General features: G+C 48.7%; 1 long non-coding RNA gene across 4 annotated transcripts in view; it reads left to right on the forward strand.

Moving 5' to 3' along the window:
- The first annotated feature begins 739 nt into the window (after positions 1-739).
- Positions 740-17868, forward strand: part of LOC123479746 (uncharacterized) — a 150176-nt gene continuing 133047 nt past the window's right edge. For all 4 annotated transcript variants that reach the window (XR_006655472.2, XR_006655471.2, XR_006655473.2 and 1 more), the window contains exon 1: positions 740-987. This is a non-coding gene — a long non-coding RNA (uncharacterized lncRNA). The remainder of the gene's footprint in view (positions 988-17868) is intronic.

Below are 17868 nucleotides of genomic sequence, written 5' to 3' on the forward strand. Positions count from 1 at the left end.
TGTATGTGAGTGAAGTCCGGCAAGGGGACCAAGCAAACTAGACAGCTCACCCTGAAGACTGGAAAGCGCTCCCCGAATCTTATGATCCAGAAAACTGCATAATCCTTTGGGCTCTGGGGAAAATGAGGGTACTTGCAGACCCCACTGTTGGCACCTACCACAGCACGTTATCGTCTGCCTGGAGCCTGCAATGCCACCTTCCTGGACCCAGCGAGGGCTCTCTCACTGTGCCCTGTGCATGGCCTCAAGGTGCAACCCTCGCGTGGTGGTGGTGGTCTACTCCCAGGTGATGACTACCGCTGCTCTTCCCACCTCCCCCCGCCCGACACAGGGCAGCTCACGTTTCCCAAGCACAGAGACAGAGTAAGGCTCCCCCCTGCAGATGTCCCATCCTGCTTACTTTTTAAATCCCTGCAGGGGATTCCATGAGGTTTAGCTTAATGCAGTGATTGGCACGTGGAGTGGACTCAATAAGTGGAGGATCTTTTATTATTTTGGCTTCTAGTGCCTTCTCTCCCAAAGGGCAAGGTACAGGCTGTCTGGCTTAGATGCCCTGCAAGCTGAGGAGTGTGAGGAGTGAGCCCAGGGGCACCCTGGGTGCCCACTCTGAGTCCTGGCACGCCAGGAGCCTCTGGACAGGCATGGGCGTCTCCACTTCCGTCAGCGTGGCTCAGGGGAGGCAGGCGAGGAGGATGTCTGAGTGACAGGAAGTGGTCTGAGTTCCTTGAGAAGGGCTAAGCACAGTAAATTTGTTGTGATGACTCAAATTTAATACAATAACCCAGAGGCATAAGGGCACGGACCAGAAATACCTACTGCATGGGATGGGCTGTGGACAGGGAGAGGACAGTCGATTGCTCCTGGTGTGGACTGCGCAGCGTGCGGAGCTGAGCTCTCTGTCAGGTTCATTGAGCCCACTTCCTCTCTGCCTACCGAGACCATCATCCTGATGGAGGCCCCTCACTGCTGCCCTCTGCACCACTCGAGGTAAATTTCTGAGGCTACTCATATGCTCATTGTCTCTCATTTTGCTTTTCATTCCATCTCCCTCTCAGAGAAGCTCTGACTTCGTAGCCACTTTTCCGGAGTGCATAAGGGAGAGTAACTACATTACAGCTGCAGAGCCTGCCCCTGGCCAGGTGGGGAGGTGTGAGACAGCTGGAAACGGGCCCAGATTTGGGAGAGGCCTTGACGGCCAAGCCCAAGGCTGCAGGTTCACTGCCAGGAGGAAGGTTCGGGGAAGCAGCTGACTTTGTAAGGTCTCCCTGTTGCCATGGGGTTAGGCTGGGACTGGAATCCCTACATTGCCCTCCTTCACCCTCTCCTGGACATGTTCCCACCTCTCTCTCCTGACCACAAGACCCTCACCTCTGCCCACATCTGACTTAGGAGTGGGCCACCTCTCCTTAGCACCTCTTCTCAGGAAGACGAGGGGTTAAAGAATCTCAGCGTTTCAAAGGGATTTTGGAATTTTATTTTATTTTATTTTATTTTATTTTATTTTATTTTATTTTATTTTTATTTTATTTTATTTTATTTTATTTTATTTTATTTTATTTTATTTTATTTTATTTTATTTTATTTTATTTTATTTTATTTTATTTTATTTTATTCTTCACCTGAGGACATTTTCTTCATTGGTTTTTAAATAGCGAGGAAGAGAGAGAGAGAGAGAAATATTGATGTGAGAGAGAAGTATCAATTGGTTGCTTCCCATATGTGCCCAGACAGGGGACCAAACCTATAGCCTAGGCATGTGCCCTGGCTGGGAATCAAACCCTCAACCTTTCACTTATGGGACGATGTTCTAACCAACTGAGCCACATTGGCCAGGGCTCCAAGGGATTTTGCAATCTTAAAAGTCACTGAGCCCAGCCACTCACCAAGGGAAATAATTCTTCTCCTCCTTTCCTTCTTGGACTCCTTCCTCCCTCCTGTGATGCCTCCCTGGCCCTACAATACCCACATGGATGCACATCACCAGGGCGGCCCTCTGCCTGCCAGCAGCTGTCCTGTGCTTCCCCAGCCCACTTGCGCCCTCTCACTGCCCTCCACTCTGCAAGTGCACCCTGCTGCATTCAAGTTCAGTGTGACAGTGAACATACAGGCTATCCTCTTAGAGGTCTCTGCAAGGAGTTCATCTCTAAGGGTGGATTCCACGTTATGGTAGGCCACAAGGAACACACAGGCACACGCACACTTTTTGTGTGGGAGACTTTCACATCTCAGCGCTAAGGTGGCTGGCCTCACCTGTGGTTCCTCACAGGAAGTAATTTCTTTGCAGAGAGTCAACATGTTCCATTCAATTCAGTCAACAGTCTGTAGTGGGTTGAATTGTGTTCTCCAAAAATATATGTCGATGGGCTAACCTCAGTACCTGGGAATGTCACTTTATTTGGAAATACGGTCTTTGATACATAATCAAGTTAAAAGGAGGTGATAGTGCATTAGGGTGGACCTGAATCCATGGGAGTCCTTCTGAAGAGAGGAGAGGACATCCAAGGTGCCCACAAGGAGAATACCATGGGACAAGGGAGGCAGAGATCAGAGCGGTGCATCCACAAGACAAGGGACACCAAGGCTGGCTGGAAGCTAGGAATAGGCAGGGCGGATTTCCCCCAGAGCCGTCAGAAGAAGCCTGATCCTGCCGACACCTTGATTTCAAACTTCTGGCCTCTAGGACTGAGCGGGAATACGTTTCTGTTGTTAACCCAACGCAGGTTTGGGGGTCATTGTTACAGGGGCCACAGACACTCACAGGATCTCTAAGTGCTCATGGAGTGCCAGGCTTGCTCCCAGACAGCCACAGGTGAGCCAAGGTGGCCCTGCACTCAGGGAGCTCGCCAGGGGCTCCCCTCTCTCATGCTCTCTCACACGCCCGGCACTGGCTCCACCGCATTTTCCTTTGGTTCCACAGCTGAGCCAGCACAGGACTTAGAGCTGGTTGAATGCGGTGCAGGCTCCATCTCTGATGCTCACGGAGTTCAGGGAAGTGTTTGACTTTGGTGTTAGGTAGAGCTCGTTTTGAATCCTGGCTCCACCACTTAGCAGTTGGAACGCCCACGTCCTTGTGTGTACCAGGGTGCTGCGGAGAGCCTGAAGGGAGGCCCCAGGGGGAGCTGTGGTTGGACAGGCAGATGGACCCTGGTCCTTCACTCTCCCTTATCCACATTTGCTGATGTTGTGATCCTGAGCAAGTTACTTAACTTCTGGGTGAGCCTCAATTTCCTCATCTATAAAGTGAGCAGAGTTATTAATCCACAGGGTTGCTGCGGCAATGACGGAGTTAATGCCTGTTACATGCTTGTGAGAGATCCTGGCAAATAGAAGGTGCTCAGTAGAGCGTAGTTGACATGAACAACGCTCTGAGGAAACCAAGTCACAGAGAGGTGACAGGATTTGTCCAGGGACCGTTAGAGGCTGAGCTTGTCCCAGTGCCCTTCCCAGGCTGATGGGTTCTCTGAACGGCCACTGGGTTGTCCCTTTGAGAGGCTGTGCTTGTGAAAAAGAATTCCAGTCCTGGGATCAGACAGATATAAATGCAATTTTAAACCTGACCTTGGACTTGCTACTTAATGTCTGTGGCCTCATTTTTTTTCACCTCTAAAATAGAGATATCCACACGATGTAAGCACTCATAAATGATTCTGGCTATCGTTTGTCTTTGCTGGGAGTCCAGCTGTATCTGACTAAATAACAGGAACTGTAAAAGTCTTGGGTTGATTTTCTCTTGTAAAAAGAATACGGACACAGGCAATCCTAGAATAAAGTGGTAGTGCCAAAAGTCAGTGGGGACGCAGGCTCTTCCAGTGTTTCGGCCCTGACATCCTCAGTATGTGGCTTCTATCCTGAAGTTCGCATCACAGCCCAAGAGGCTGTGTGAGATCTAACATGTCCATATTCTGAACCGCACAGGTGTGTGTGGTGGGAGGTGGGGGTGGGGTGCACAGAGAAGGCAAAAGAGACCACCTATCAGCTGAGTCAGCTCCCTTTGAGGAGCCCTGTTTGTGTCAATACCATGCTTCTATTTCATTGGCCAGAACTTAATCACATGGTCACTCCTGGCTGGAGGGGAGGCTGGGAAATGTAGTCTTACAGGTATCAGTAAAATTCAGGCTGTTATAAACAGAAAGGAACAAATGGGTACTGGGAAGGCAAACAGCAGCCTTGCTAGGTTGTTGCCATTGCTTTTACAGTTGTTTTTGCTCTGTGCCAGGAACCTGCCTTTTAGGAATTTGCAGGTTTTAATGCAGTTACAAATGTGAAAGGGGCACACAGTGTCGCGGGAGCACCTGGCCGGTGGGAACGACCTTGGTCTGAAGGCATCTGAGGCAGCTACAGGAGGAAGTGAGCTTTGAGGGGAGGCTTGCTGTCTGAGTGGTTTGCCGGAGCGACAGTGGGGGCAGGGAACGCTGGCAGCAAGGACATCACACGTAAGGTCCAGTTGTTTCATGCACCTGCCCCTCGACTGCTTGGAATTGGACTGTTGGAAATCATGCTGGGTTGTGCGTTGGGGTGGGGGTAGGCTCCCAGAGAATGTTCTGGAACTTCTTTTACCCACACAGTCTCCAGAGCAGACAGCGAGTAGTGCTGAGCCCTGCTAACTGCGAAGGTTTCCCAATTCTCCATTCCGATTTCAACAGACAGCCATCTATTTGTTAAATTAAAACCAGCTGGTGATTGAAAGAAACATTTATTGGCAATTAACTGTCATGTGCAAAATGGGTATTTACTACCTACTTGTCAAACACCAGTGAATTTGTGTTTAATAATTATTTTTTGTCAATTAATTCACAAAACATGCATACCATTAATTCTAAATTAAATGCATATTTGCAAATCTTTAACTCACAACATAATCAAGTCATCCCTTCCCAGCCTGTTTCTGATGAGTGTGTGTTGGTGCATGTTCTTAGAGGCAGAATTTGCTGGTACCCATATGCGTGCGGTAGCCATTTGGACTAGAGGGCAATGGCAGAGACAGACCTTTTTCTCATCAGTTCCTTCCCCGTTTTCTTCCTCTTACTCCCATCTCCTTCATGGACGCCAGACACCTGAAAAGTGCCTGTGGAGAGACTATTTGGATGATCTAAGCTGATGGGTTAACCTTGACCTCTGTTTTTAATCTCAGTAGTAGAAGGCCTTGGAAAATCTGCCACATGGACCTCCTCTCACTGCGGTGTGGGAAAAGAGTGCTTGGCTGGAGTCAGGGACCTGGGTTTGAATTCTGAATTTTGTTGTATGACCTTGGGCAGTGCATTTTCTTCCTGAGAGCATTGGCATCAGGACGAAGTCCAGCGGCTCTCTTCACTGCAGCAACGTTTCACTAAGTTAACTTTTCACTGTGTTAATGTGCACCGAGTCTCCCATCGGAGAATGAATATGGATTACTTTTCCAAAACTTCTTTACCCCAGAAGATTTCCCCCCATGGAGCCTCTGGGTGGACTGATGATGTGAGGACAGCATTGGCAAAGGCTAAGTAGGATGACTTCCGGGGTCATCTGGCTCTAACGTGTTAGGGTTTAGTTTCTTGGTCCAAAACACTGAACTGAGCTTCTCTGAAGGCTGACGTGGCAATGCAGACCTCCACCTAGCAGACACCCCAACTTCTGCCCCCAACTCCGGCCAGATCAGAAGCCACGTGCAGACACTGTTCGGCATCCTTGCAGGCCCTGCCTTTTGTAAACCTGCCAGACTAGGGTAGCAGTGGAGTGGCTACTCCCTGATGCATCCAGCTGCTCACAGCATTCAGCCCCTTGCCTTCCCCAGCACAGCAATTTCATACTCAGCATGCACCTCGGAAATGTTTAAGTGGTAACAAACGCCCTGAGGGTTCATTATCATCCAGCCGGGCAGACAGCCCTTGCACACGGTACTGGGCACCTTACAGAAGGCAGTGATTCCTCTCCTGGTTTACTGAGCCATGTGGCTGAGCATATGCTGGCCTTGCAGGGAGGGGCCAGCACAGCCCACCCACCCCGGCACCTTGCCACTGCTGCTGAGCAAAGCTGGCTGCTGCACTCCCCTCCACACGCTGCAGCAGCTCTGCAGGCACTCCACTGCCCCGACTGGGGTGGAGTGGCCCGTCAATCAGGCAAGGGGTGCAAAGGTGCTCAGTGGCGTCTCTCACAGGGGTGTGCTGTGTGATTCCCCTGGTCACCCCCTTCCTCATGCAGAGTCACTTGGGCCATTAAGATAGTGGCTATAATGGCTCAGGCCCTCTTTACATTCTTAGAAATTATCGAGTATCTGCAAGACTTTTGTTTTATGCTGATTATATCTGTTGGTATGTATTATATCAGAAATTAAAACTGAGGAGCCAGAAAAATATTAATTCATTTAAAAATAACAGCAATAAATCACTTGCATGTTAAAACAATGGCACCCTTTTCTTCATGAAAACCAACAATATTTTCCAAAGCAAACAAGAAATGTGGTGAGAAGAAGAGCATCATTTTGCACTTTTGCAAATCGCTGTAATGTGTGGCTTCACGGAAGACAGCCGGATTCTTGTAGCTACTTCCAGCAGCAATCTGTTGCTGTATGTTGTTTTGCTTGAAGTATATGAAGAAAATCCAGCCTCACGCCCATCTGTATTTGGAAAAATGGTGACCTCTCAGGCCACCTTGAAAGAGTCTTGGGGTTGCTCGGGGGTCCTCAGGCCATGCGTGAACTGCTGACCTCGTGCACAGCCGTGGGAGGAGGCGTGGCGGCACAGTGCCAGACGGAGATGTCACCGCTTCTCAGATCACCCTTGCTAATTTTGCCTGGGCTCCTTCTCTAGCCTCCCACCTTGTCTCCCAAATTTTACTTTTGTTCCTCTGTCAGCGCCCACACAGAAGCCAGAGTGAGCTTTTCAGAGATAATTTTGATTGTGTCGTCCCCTCGCTCCCAGCTTTCTGTCGGCTCCTGGTCACAGGTGGACTAAGATCCCAGCTCTGCAGCCTGCGTGCGCTTGTCCTTGCCTGGATCCCCTGCCTCGTCCACTAGTTCTCTCTCTCTCACTTGCTTTGGTCCAGCTGCACTGGCCCTTTCTGTCCCTGTGAACACATAAGTTTCCTGAGGGGGTTCTTGTACTGTCTGTTCCCTTCTCCGCTGCACCCTTCCCTTCAATTTTGGTGTGGCCAGCTTGTCTTGCCATTTCGATTTCAGCTTAAATATCACTCACATTGAAAAAAATTGTTTTTTAAATAAGTCGTCTTTATTACTAGCTGCACCTATCTTCATTATTGTGTTTACTTCTTTGTGCTCTGTCTTCCCACGTGAGGAAGTTCTATTAAAGCAAGGGCTTGGTTGTATGCGGTGCTGTATGTTTGGTGCCTCGAGAAGCATCTGGCCTCTCGTTGATGCCCAGGAAATATCTCTGAAGGCATCAAGGAAAGAACACCTATACTAAGAATACTTGAACTGGAAAGCAGGCCTGGGGTTGGAGTTCAGCTTTGTGCTCACCAGCTCTGTGACCTCGAGCAAGTTTCTTGAGTTTTCGTTCTCTCATAAGTAAAACACCGAGAGAAACACCTACCTGTCTTAGGCAATGTGGGCTACTATGGCAGAAATGCCTGTAAAGGGACTTCTCCTCTACTTTTACACTGCTACCACACTCACAACACTTCCGACACCAGATGTGTGTGCGGGGTTTCTCACACCAAGCAATTCCACACCACGCTGGGTGGCCTACGGTTTAACTCAGGTGGGCTCTATCTACCTGGAGATAATGTCCGATCCTACAGGTTAAGAGCTCAGTCCCACGAGACTGCCTTCCCTTTAGATACGAATCGCAAGCGGCAGGTCCCCAGGTTACTTGCAGCTTCTGCCCAGCATGGCTCCAGACCAGAGATTCCCATGCCCTTCCCGGCTTCCTATTTGCTAGAGCAGCTCCCAGAACTCAGGGAAATGCTTGCTTATGTTTACTAGTTTATTGAAGGATATGATAAGGGACACCGATGAACAGCCAGATTAAGAGATAGGTGAGGTCTGGGAGGGTCCCAGGTGCAGGTAGGACCTTCTGTCCCTGCGGTGTTGGGGTGAGTCACCTTCTTGGTCCATGGAAGTGCTCACCACCCTGAGTGCTCTCTGAGCATGTGTTTTTGGGATTTTTATGGAGGCTCCATTACAGAGGGAGGCGTGACAGAATATGGACACCAATTCCAGCCCCTCTCCCCTCTCTGAAGAATGGATAGGTAGGGGTGAAAATTCCAAGCTTCAAGTCATGCCTTGGTCTTTCTGGTGACCAAGCCCCATCCAAAGGTCCACTCAAAGTCACTGCATTAGGACACAAAACACTGTCATCACCTAGGAAATTCCAGGAGATTCAGGAGCTGTGTGTTAGGAACTGGGGGCAAAAACCACATATTAGAACAAAAGAGCGCATAGTGCTCTTATTCCTCAGGAAATTACAGGGGTTTTAAAGCTCTGTGCCAGGAACTGGGGGCAGAGACCAATATATACATTTTCTATCATCTCACGATACCAGAGACGGATTGGCTTAAACAACAGAAATTTATTTACTGTGGTTTGTGAGGCCGGGACATCCATGATTAGGGTCCAAGCAGATTCCGTGTCTGGTGAGGACCCTGTTTCTGGTTTACAGGTGGCTGCCCTCTTGCTGTGTCATCACCTGGTAGAGAGAGATGATCTTTCTTGTCTCTTTTCTTATTAGAGCACTGATGCCATTTACGGGGGCTTCACCTCATAACCCAATCACCTCCCGGGGGCCCACCTTCAAATATCGCCCACTGGGGGTGGGGGCTTCGACATGAGTTTGAGGGGGGACACCAACATTCAGTCCACAGCAGCGGATTATTGTGAGATTAGATGAGACAATAAATAGGAAGCACACATCACATAAAATCACTCTATAATTGGCTTCCCTTCCTCCCTCTCCCTAACCTGGCTTGCCCATAACCCCCAGCGCCAGAAATGACTCCTGTGGTAGTCTGGAGTGGGCTACTGGTGCCCAGGGCCACTTGGCCCCATCATGAATTTCACAGCTGTGGGGACAAATACCCTCCGAGGGAAGACAAACAACCTCCCTGAGCTCCTGTCCCCCCTTTCTCTGAGGCCCCACCTTACCAGTGGCATGGCCAAGTGGACACCCAGGCCTCCTGACAACTGGGGTGGTGCCCTCTCCACTGCCTGCTCTTCCCCACCCCTTGCTAACCCAGCAACACACAGCCCCACGCTGCCTGAAGCACTCCAGGTGGTCTCCACATGGGGGCCCCTAAAACCCCTGGTCAGAATCCACTGGAACATTTAGGGAAGTGCTGCTTTCTGGCCTCACTCCAGATCTGCCGTATTACATCGCCAGGAGAACAGGACCCAGAAAACAAGTTTTCCAGGAGATCCTGATGCATGTTCACTTTTGGAGAAAACTGAAGTGGGAAGAGAGGAGAAGGCATTCGAAAGATTTTCTTTTCTCCTTCCCCACATAGTCACCAATTCTTCTATGGGCTCTCAAATATTTATCCAGTGGCCCGACTTGTTGAGAGGACAGTGGCTCTCAGCTCTGCTGGGGGTGGGGGGCTGCTGCTCCAAGGGCCCAGAGCAGGGGAGCCCTCCACGGGAGTCACTTACAGCCCTGTCCGAGGCTTTCTTTCCCTGGACAGAGGAGGGGCACAGCGTGCTTAGGTGCTCCATAGCAGTGAGCATAGCATGAAATCTCAGGTCAGTGCATCAGAAATCTGGATAAAAGCCTAAGCAGCTCTTGCCAAATTCTCAGGATCCTCTAGAAATCCATCATCCTATAAATCAGTCCACTGAGAGCCATCAAAATGCAGCTTGAAAAGAAATTTTCATTAGCATCTCAGCTACAAGGTGCACACCCTGACCCACTTAGCCCTTCTCCCCTGAGAACAAAAGCAGGATCCCAGGAATAGGGGACTAAGCTTGCTTGGAGTAAGCTGTCTCTCCACAGAGCACAGTGCCTTGGATTCTAAATATGACAGCCTGGCTTATTTTCTCAGGGGTGAGTGGTTCGATCTGAGAGACCAGCATTCTTCTGGAGCATTCCTTTCATGGAGAGCAGTAGTGTTGTCCTCAGTCCCGCGATCATGGAGAGAACTGTCAGGAGACTGATGGGACGGGGGTTGAATTCCATTAACTTTGATCTTGGACAAGTCACTTGAAGGCTTTGAGCTTCAGTGTTCAAAACTGAAAAAGAGACCAAGAGGGACCCAGCAATTCTGATTCTGGGTTTTTATTTGAAGAAACCCAAAGCACTAAGTTGAAAAGACATATGCACCCATATGTTCATTGCAGCATTGTTTACAATACCTAAGACAGGGAAGCAACCTAAGCGTCCATCCACAGATGAATGGACCACAAAGAAGTGCTGCATATAATACAATGGAATGTGACTCAGCCATGAAAAAATGAAATCTTGCCATCTGTGACAGCATGCGTGGACCTAGTGGCTACTGTGCTGCGTGACATAGGTCAGACACAGGAAGACAAGTGCCGCATGATTTCACTTATATGTGGAATCTAAGACAAAGCAAAACCAAACAAATGAACAAGCAGAGCAGAAATAGACTCATAGACACAGAGAACACGTTGACGGGTGCCAGAGGGGAGGGGTTGGGGGCTCGGGTGAAAAAGGTGAGGGACTGAGAGGTACAGACTGGAGTTAACAGAAGTCCCGGGGATGTGAAGTATGGCACGGGGAACGCGGTCGGCAATGTTGTCATCACTATGTGTGGAGTCCGATGGGTTCCACTTCTATTGGGATGATTACTTCATAAGTTATACAAAGGATTAATCACTGGGTTGTACATCTGAAACTAATACTGTACATCAACTGTAACTGGAAAATGAAAAATTATTTAAAATATGATTAACAAAATACAGCCCGCAGCATAGTGAGTGGTAGAACATTTGATGTCCCGGCATGGGCCCAATGCCTGGCGTTAGCAGTCACTCAGTCAACACTGGCTCTTTTTATATTGTTGGCCACAGTGGAGCCCTTTACTTTGCTCAAAGAGTGAGTGGCAGGACATGGACAAGAGACGTGTGTCCCTCTCCCTGCTGTAGGAGGAGTGGGCGTGGCCCTGGCTTAGCCTTGCCTCAGAAGCGTCATGTGAACTTGGAGAAGCCGCTCTTCCTTTCTGAACCTCAGCTTGCCCTTCTGGAAAGTAAGGGGGCTGAAAGTCTCCTTTGCTCTACCTCTGACTTTAGGATTTCAAATCAGACAGACCAGCTCCAACACTGTGCTCAGCTCTCCTCCTGGGTGGTCAGGCCTGCTGGCTCTGTAAATGTTTCCTAAGGAGGTGTGTGGGCTCCTCTGTGAAATGGGAACATCCATGTCCTTGGTGTTTACTCTGGGGGTTATCACACCATTAGGGCAAACTCTAAAAAAAAAAGCACCACACAGCAAGGCAGCTCGGGTCCTCTGTCTCATGTGCTTGGCTCTCCCTGCCCGGATCTGGGTGCTGGCCAGGGTGCTGGGCCAAGAGGCAGGCCAGGCCTGAGGGTGGAGTGAGACCCCACCTCCTTCATCTTCCAGCTGTGAGTGGCTCTGCTCTGCCCTTCCTCTGGGGCTGCTCCAGAGAAGTTCCTATGAGGAACAGGAGGAGACGAGAATGGAGAAGCCAGGAGAAGAGGAATCAGAAGCCAAGTTTCAAGAAGAAATTAGGATGGAGAGGAAAGAGGGGAGGAGGGTGGGGAACTAGCAAAGAGGGGAGAAGAAACAATTCTCATTGTTCCCTCTTTGTTTTTAATCCTCACCCGAGGACATTTTTTCACTGCTTTTAGAGAGAGAGAGAGGAACATTGATTGGTTGCCTCCTATACACACCCTGACTGGGAATAGAAGAACACGAAATCTAGGTATGCATGTGCCCTGACCGGGGGTCACTCCATGGGATGATGCTCCACCCAACTGAGCCACACTGGCCAGGAGTCATTGTTCTCTCTTAATTTTGCCTAGGCATCAGCAAAACCACCATGAGCAGATCAGAACGCCTCACTCCGACCTCTTAGTTTGAATTAAAAAATAATTCCAAGCCACACTGCGGTGCCTAAATCTATTGCAAATGTCAGCAGCTGGGCCTGGAGCCAGAGCTGTGATCTGCCTCATGTCAATAAATCCTTGAAGTCCCCTCTCCCTTGGAAGCCTACGCCTCTTCTGAGGCTGCTGCTTTCTACCCCAGGCTGCCCTTTCATGAGTAATTTCTTTTAACCCTAGGATCACAGCTGCGAGCCATAATGAAAAGATTTCTTTGGGACTGAGACTGTGAAGAAGCCACTGCACCAGCAGAAGAAAGCTGGGGGAAAACACAATTAAATCCAACGCATTTCACTGGCTGACGGAGGCAGCCCGGTGAGCCGGCAGCAGCCGGGCTGTCTCTGGGCCATCACTCTCATGTCCAGAACCAAGGGAGCTTTCAGGGGCCCTGGGGGACAGTTAGCTCTCAGAGCAGTCCTGTGTCGTGGGTGCCAGGACTCCAAAGACGGCAGGGAGAGGAGGGGCTGCTGTTGACACCAGGTGACAGTAGAATGAGAAGATGAGTTGTGTCCGCAGGTGTCTGTCCCAGGCTTCATCCCGGGCCTTGGGGCCTCCGGACAAGTGAGGCACGTGGATACCCAGGCTGTCCTGGGCCCTTAGCTCTGTCCATGCTCTGTCAAGGACAGGACACAGAGGCAGGCCGTACAGGGGAGCTCTGGACACGGTCTGTCTTGTGTTGCCCTTGAGAGGCACAGCTGTCCTACCCACTATGGATCCCTGGCACTGTCCCTTGTTTTGACAAAGCGTGTCCCGCACAGGGAGGAAGAGAAGGATGGGAGGATAATTCATTTGGAATGAACACCCCACTTGGGGCGCTGGTCCCACTCCTGCCTCCACTCCTGGGGCTCAAGCTCACCGTGTACCTGCTTCTGGGAGTATGTGCTTTCTGGCTCCAAAGGGAGGGAAAAATACTGGCATTTACCTGAGTTATTTACAAGTGGGATTTCTATTTTTTTAATAAGAATCCACCCATTCAGATTGAGTTAATGCTCTCTGAATAGGTTTTGGGGCATTTTTTGCCAACATATAAAATTGTGCTTTGGTTCGACAATTGGATTTCCCCAGGGATGCCACAGGGGCCTTATTTAGGCAGCTCTGTATTTTCTCATGTAATAACGTGTTCTCAAAAAGTTGTATAAAATTTGAATTTTGGTAAATAGCATCATATTTTAATGTAATAGGAGTGCTGTTGCTTAGGGGAATTCTACGATGAATCATTTTATAAAGCAGAGTACTTTTGTAACGCAAATAGCCATTGCCAAGTTATCTTTCTCTTCTTCCGTGTGGTTTTTCACAGATCAGATTTGCTTGAGCAGAACCACTCCTGTACGTGTGAATGGCCGGCTTCTTCTGGTTCCTGAATGGCTAAGGTGCAGGGGCGGCAAGTTAGTCCCTGGCTTAGGGGGGCCAGGTGTGTGCTGTCCTAGAAAGAGCCCTGGAGAGGGACTGTGGGCACCTCTGCACTAGCTTTTGGGTCTATTTTTTGTAACCATCATAAATTAGGAGCGTGGCTGCTACTAAAAAAGTTGTGAGCTAGACTTCAGTTTTCTGGGGGAAAAAAGAGAAAAGCTCAGGGTTAGAATGTGTATCGTATGAAAAACACCATGGGTGTCATCTTTTCTCTTTCTTTTTTGGGGGGGGCATAATTTAAAAATACTCTGAACGTTATGTTTTCTCCTTTGGCAAATTGGGGAGCATCAGGATAGGATGTCAGAACTCTGAGGGAAGTGGTTCTTTATATTCTCTCCTTTCCGTCACAGAGTGTGAGCAGATATTGATGGACTCCAAGTGTCGGGGATGAGAGACGGTCCTCTCTCAGCTGGGAGCTCAGCCCAGCTTGGGAGGCCTTACCTGCCGGCTGCCATGGGACTTTCCATGGTGCACACGGGTGTGCATACCAGTGTGTGCATGTGAGTGTGTGCATGTGTGTGCACGCGCAGATGCACGAGAGCTTGTCTTCTCCATTACAGCAGCATTTAACCACCCCAAACTTCATAGGTACTAGAATTCTGGTCAAAGTCCTCCTTTGAAATCACCTCTTAATTTGTGGAGAAGCAGCAGGGGGACCCTTTAGTTGCCCAAGTCGAGCAGAAACTACAGTGGTGAAATGGAGAGGTGGCGGGTGTGAGGCAAGTGAGGGGAGCACTCTGTTCTACCTTATAAAGAGAATGGTTCAGCCTTATAAAGCATTACAGGCTGTAAAGGGTGTTTAGCTCCTGGTATTTATTGGAAGCATTGTTGACTTATTGAGTGTGTCTAGTAAATGAGAAGAAAAGGCCCAACTACACTTGTGAAACCAGTGAGACAGAGAGAAATGAAACATTTCAGTGGAAAATGGCCGTGGAGATGGCAGAAGAAGGTGGGAAGGCTGGAGGGGGCAGCTTCCCCAGGATTTGGAAAACCAACAGGCTCCTGAGAGCCAGGGCAAGAGGGAGGGATGGGGGCAAGACAAGGTGAGGAGGGAGTGGGCAGCGACTGGACAGCACCACAAGCTAAAGGGAAAGACAGTGTTGCAGATACTCGAGGAACCAGAATGGAGGCTTTATGAGATGAACTGAAGAAAGAGGCCTGGCCCATCTCCAGAGGTACAACCAGAAAGCCAACCAGGCCAAGAGGATGAGACGTTCCTTTATCGTCTCAACGATGACCATGAAATAAGACTTTGCTATTAAATGTGTAGACACTCCTCGGTTTTCCCCTTGGCCGTCTCAGGTGGTTAGCATCCTGCCAGGGAGGCTAGCATCCTGAGGTTAGGACTTCCCTGGTTGCACTTGGAGTCACCACTTGCAGACGCATGTTTCATGGGTGACTGTTCCATTTGCACCTGTAACCATGTGGCCTGGAGAGGCTGCCACTGGGAGTGAAATGGCTCACTTTCCCCTCCCAGGCCCACGTCAATCGCAGAACTGTTGTTTTATCTGAAGAAAGTGAGAGGGTTTTAAAATATTTTGTGAGAGGAGAGAGAAAAAGGAAAAGATCCCATCATGCCTGTTTCCTACCCCACTTTTTAGAAATAGCCAAAGGCTGCTAGGAAGAGAAGAGTTAGGGCAAGATGAATAAAAAAAGATACGTTTAGGAGAGATTTTGAAGGCTGTCTGGGAGCAAATGGGGATGATGTGACATGTGGAGTCTGGGGCAGGGGAGAGAGAGAAATCTCAGCATTGGCAGTGAGGAGGCTCTTTGGCGGTGTTCTTGAGCCCGGTTTCTCTCAAAGAGGAGGCAGACCAACTGAGGCGGATGCTATTTGGTGACCGTGCCTCGCCCATAGGTCTCTGAGCAGCGGTAAATCTCCTGCTGAGGCCCTGGACATTCTGGGAGATGGTTGTGCTGGGGGTTCTTTGAGGCTCTCGTAGGTAGGAAGAGGAGAGCAGAAACTCCAAGTGATTGGGTCTGTGTCTTGATTTCTATGTGCAAGTTGATGAGACCTGGGTGACATTTGAACGACATAGTCACCAACAAGACTGTTAGACATTCCTGAGTTGTGAGTTTTGATTTCAGAGGTGAGTTTTCTTTCCATGGTCAGTGTCAATTAAGGAAGCGTTTGTGCCTTTATCATGGGCCTTGAGCCAATGGTGCTGCTTGTGTTCCGGGCAAGGACTGAGGCATCCATGTCCCGTACTTCACCCCAGGAAGCAGACTTGACAAATATTTTTATGCCCTAACATTTCTGATCAATGCCAGAGATCTTAACTAACAGACTCTCTTAATTAACAATTAGAAGAAAATGTACACCAGTGTGTCACCAATAAATGGGCGAACTCTCCCAGGTCATGGGCGTCAGGGGCTGCTGTTGGAAATCTAACAGTATGAGTAGTCACAGGTGTGAGGGCACACACTCCGATATATTTACTAAGTATCTGCTGTAGCCCAGACTGTGCTGGGCTTCACAGGAAAGCATAGGAAACATGAAATACTCCTGACCTCAAAATTTGCTAATGCAACTTCATTTTGTTAAGGGATAGGCTTAAAAAAATCTCTATTTATGATCCTGAAGACTTCTTAACACCTACCATATAATTAATACAAATTATTTTCTTTCTTATGGGAACGATAGGGTATCAACAAACTCTTACTCATTTCTTTTTCTTAAGTTGATCCCATTAAGATTCATGGAGCCCTTTCCCAAATGTCAGATACTGTGGCAAAGACAAAGAGCACAAGAGTTTGCAAAATTTCCGAGAGAAATCCGCCCCCATCCAGGTCATTCCTGTTTACCCTTTCTATTGGAACTAAAGGCAACCTTGTGCCTTGAACAGGGTGAGAGAGGCAGTTGGCCATTGCGGCTGGCATGTAGCTTTTGCTGGGAGAAGGTGAGAATGGGGTTCCAGGGGTTCCAGAGGGCTGCCCCCTTGGACACGGCTGCCCTTCCTGCCCGGGAACTTGGTTTCGGAGTGTGGGCGAGTTTCTGTGAGATACTTCAACTTCAGAAAACTTGATTGAAAGTGACCTCAATTGCAGCAAGGACTAGAAGCAGTACAAATGTTATCTGAGTGTTGTTTTTCTTTTCAGATGGGAATGAAGGGACAGTAAAATCACTTTGACTAACCTTTATATTTTTGAGTCCTGAGACGACCATAAAGGAATTAAAGTAGGTTCTATGGGAGGGTATGCTGGGGTGGAGGTAGGGGGTTCTTCCAAACTGGGCAGATCTCGCGTATGATAAGGTATGTATTCGAATGAGGGGGAATTGGGCCCACGTGACCCCCGTCCTCGGCACTCGTGGTTAGCACGTGCACACATTGGCAATCCAGTTTGTATTTCCATCTGGTATAGATTTTTCACTTTAAACAGGGTCTTCTGCTTAGTTTTATGCCAATGTGGTCCATAAACAGTGAAAACAGGAACGTGTTATCATTGTACATTTTATTTTCAAAGTTTCACTAATAAAATAATAAATTTTATTTTCACTGTATCTCACCATCAGGCTACACTCAGCGTACTAACAATTGTAATCGATACACAAAGCTTTAACTTAGCCAACACATGACTTATTTTCACCAATCAGAGGCTCGATCGTGAAGTCGTTAGCATTCACCCACGGGCCGTCACCAGTGGCTGGGCGTGCGTTACAGCATGTGCTCTCGAGTGCTGTGACACTGAATTATGTACTTGTGCAAACTTACGTATTGTCTTTTCATGCCACTTATTCATTCATTCAAAAAATATTTGCTGAGCACAGACTCTGTGTCTGTTATTAGTGAGAGCTGCTATAGTAGAGGAATGTTATGGTTTCAAACAATTGAAGTAATTTTTTGCTCCAGGTAAAAGTCCAAAAAGTTGTTCAGCAGGTGGCCTTCCATAGGGTGATTCAGGACGCCAGGTTCTTCCCATCTGTGGCTGCACCACCCACTAGGTGCTCAGACTCCTTCATTTCTAGCTGGCGACTGAGGAAAGAAGGGGAGATGAAGGCATGCCCCACCCACTTCTTAACCACCTGCACCCAGAAGCAACACACATCACTTCTGGTAACACCCCATTACCAAGACTGTCCTGTAGTCCCCCCTGGAGGAAGTGGGCCAGGAAATGCAGTCCCTGGCTGGGCACTTAGAGTATCAAATCCATTTAATGGAAATCTCTGGGGGACAGCTGGCCGTCTTCACCAGACCTAGGCACTCTTTCAGCCACTAAGGATATGGCAGTGAACAAGACAGACAGAAATATCTGTCCTTGTGGACCACATATTCTTAATTTGAAATTCTTATATTCTCGTGGATGAGATAAACAATAACTGAGATATGTCGGCATTCCACACAGGGATGAGAGCTAAAGAGGAAGACTAAGCAGGCAGCGGGGACAGGAAGCATGGGGGCAGGGTTTGAAATTAGTGTGGTTGCACGATGCCTCTCTAAAAAGTGACATTTTGAATG

Source organism: Desmodus rotundus, chromosome 9, assembly GCF_022682495.2.
Source record: "Desmodus rotundus isolate HL8 chromosome 9, HLdesRot8A.1, whole genome shotgun sequence".
NCBI lineage: Eukaryota > Metazoa > Chordata > Mammalia > Chiroptera > Phyllostomidae > Desmodus > Desmodus rotundus.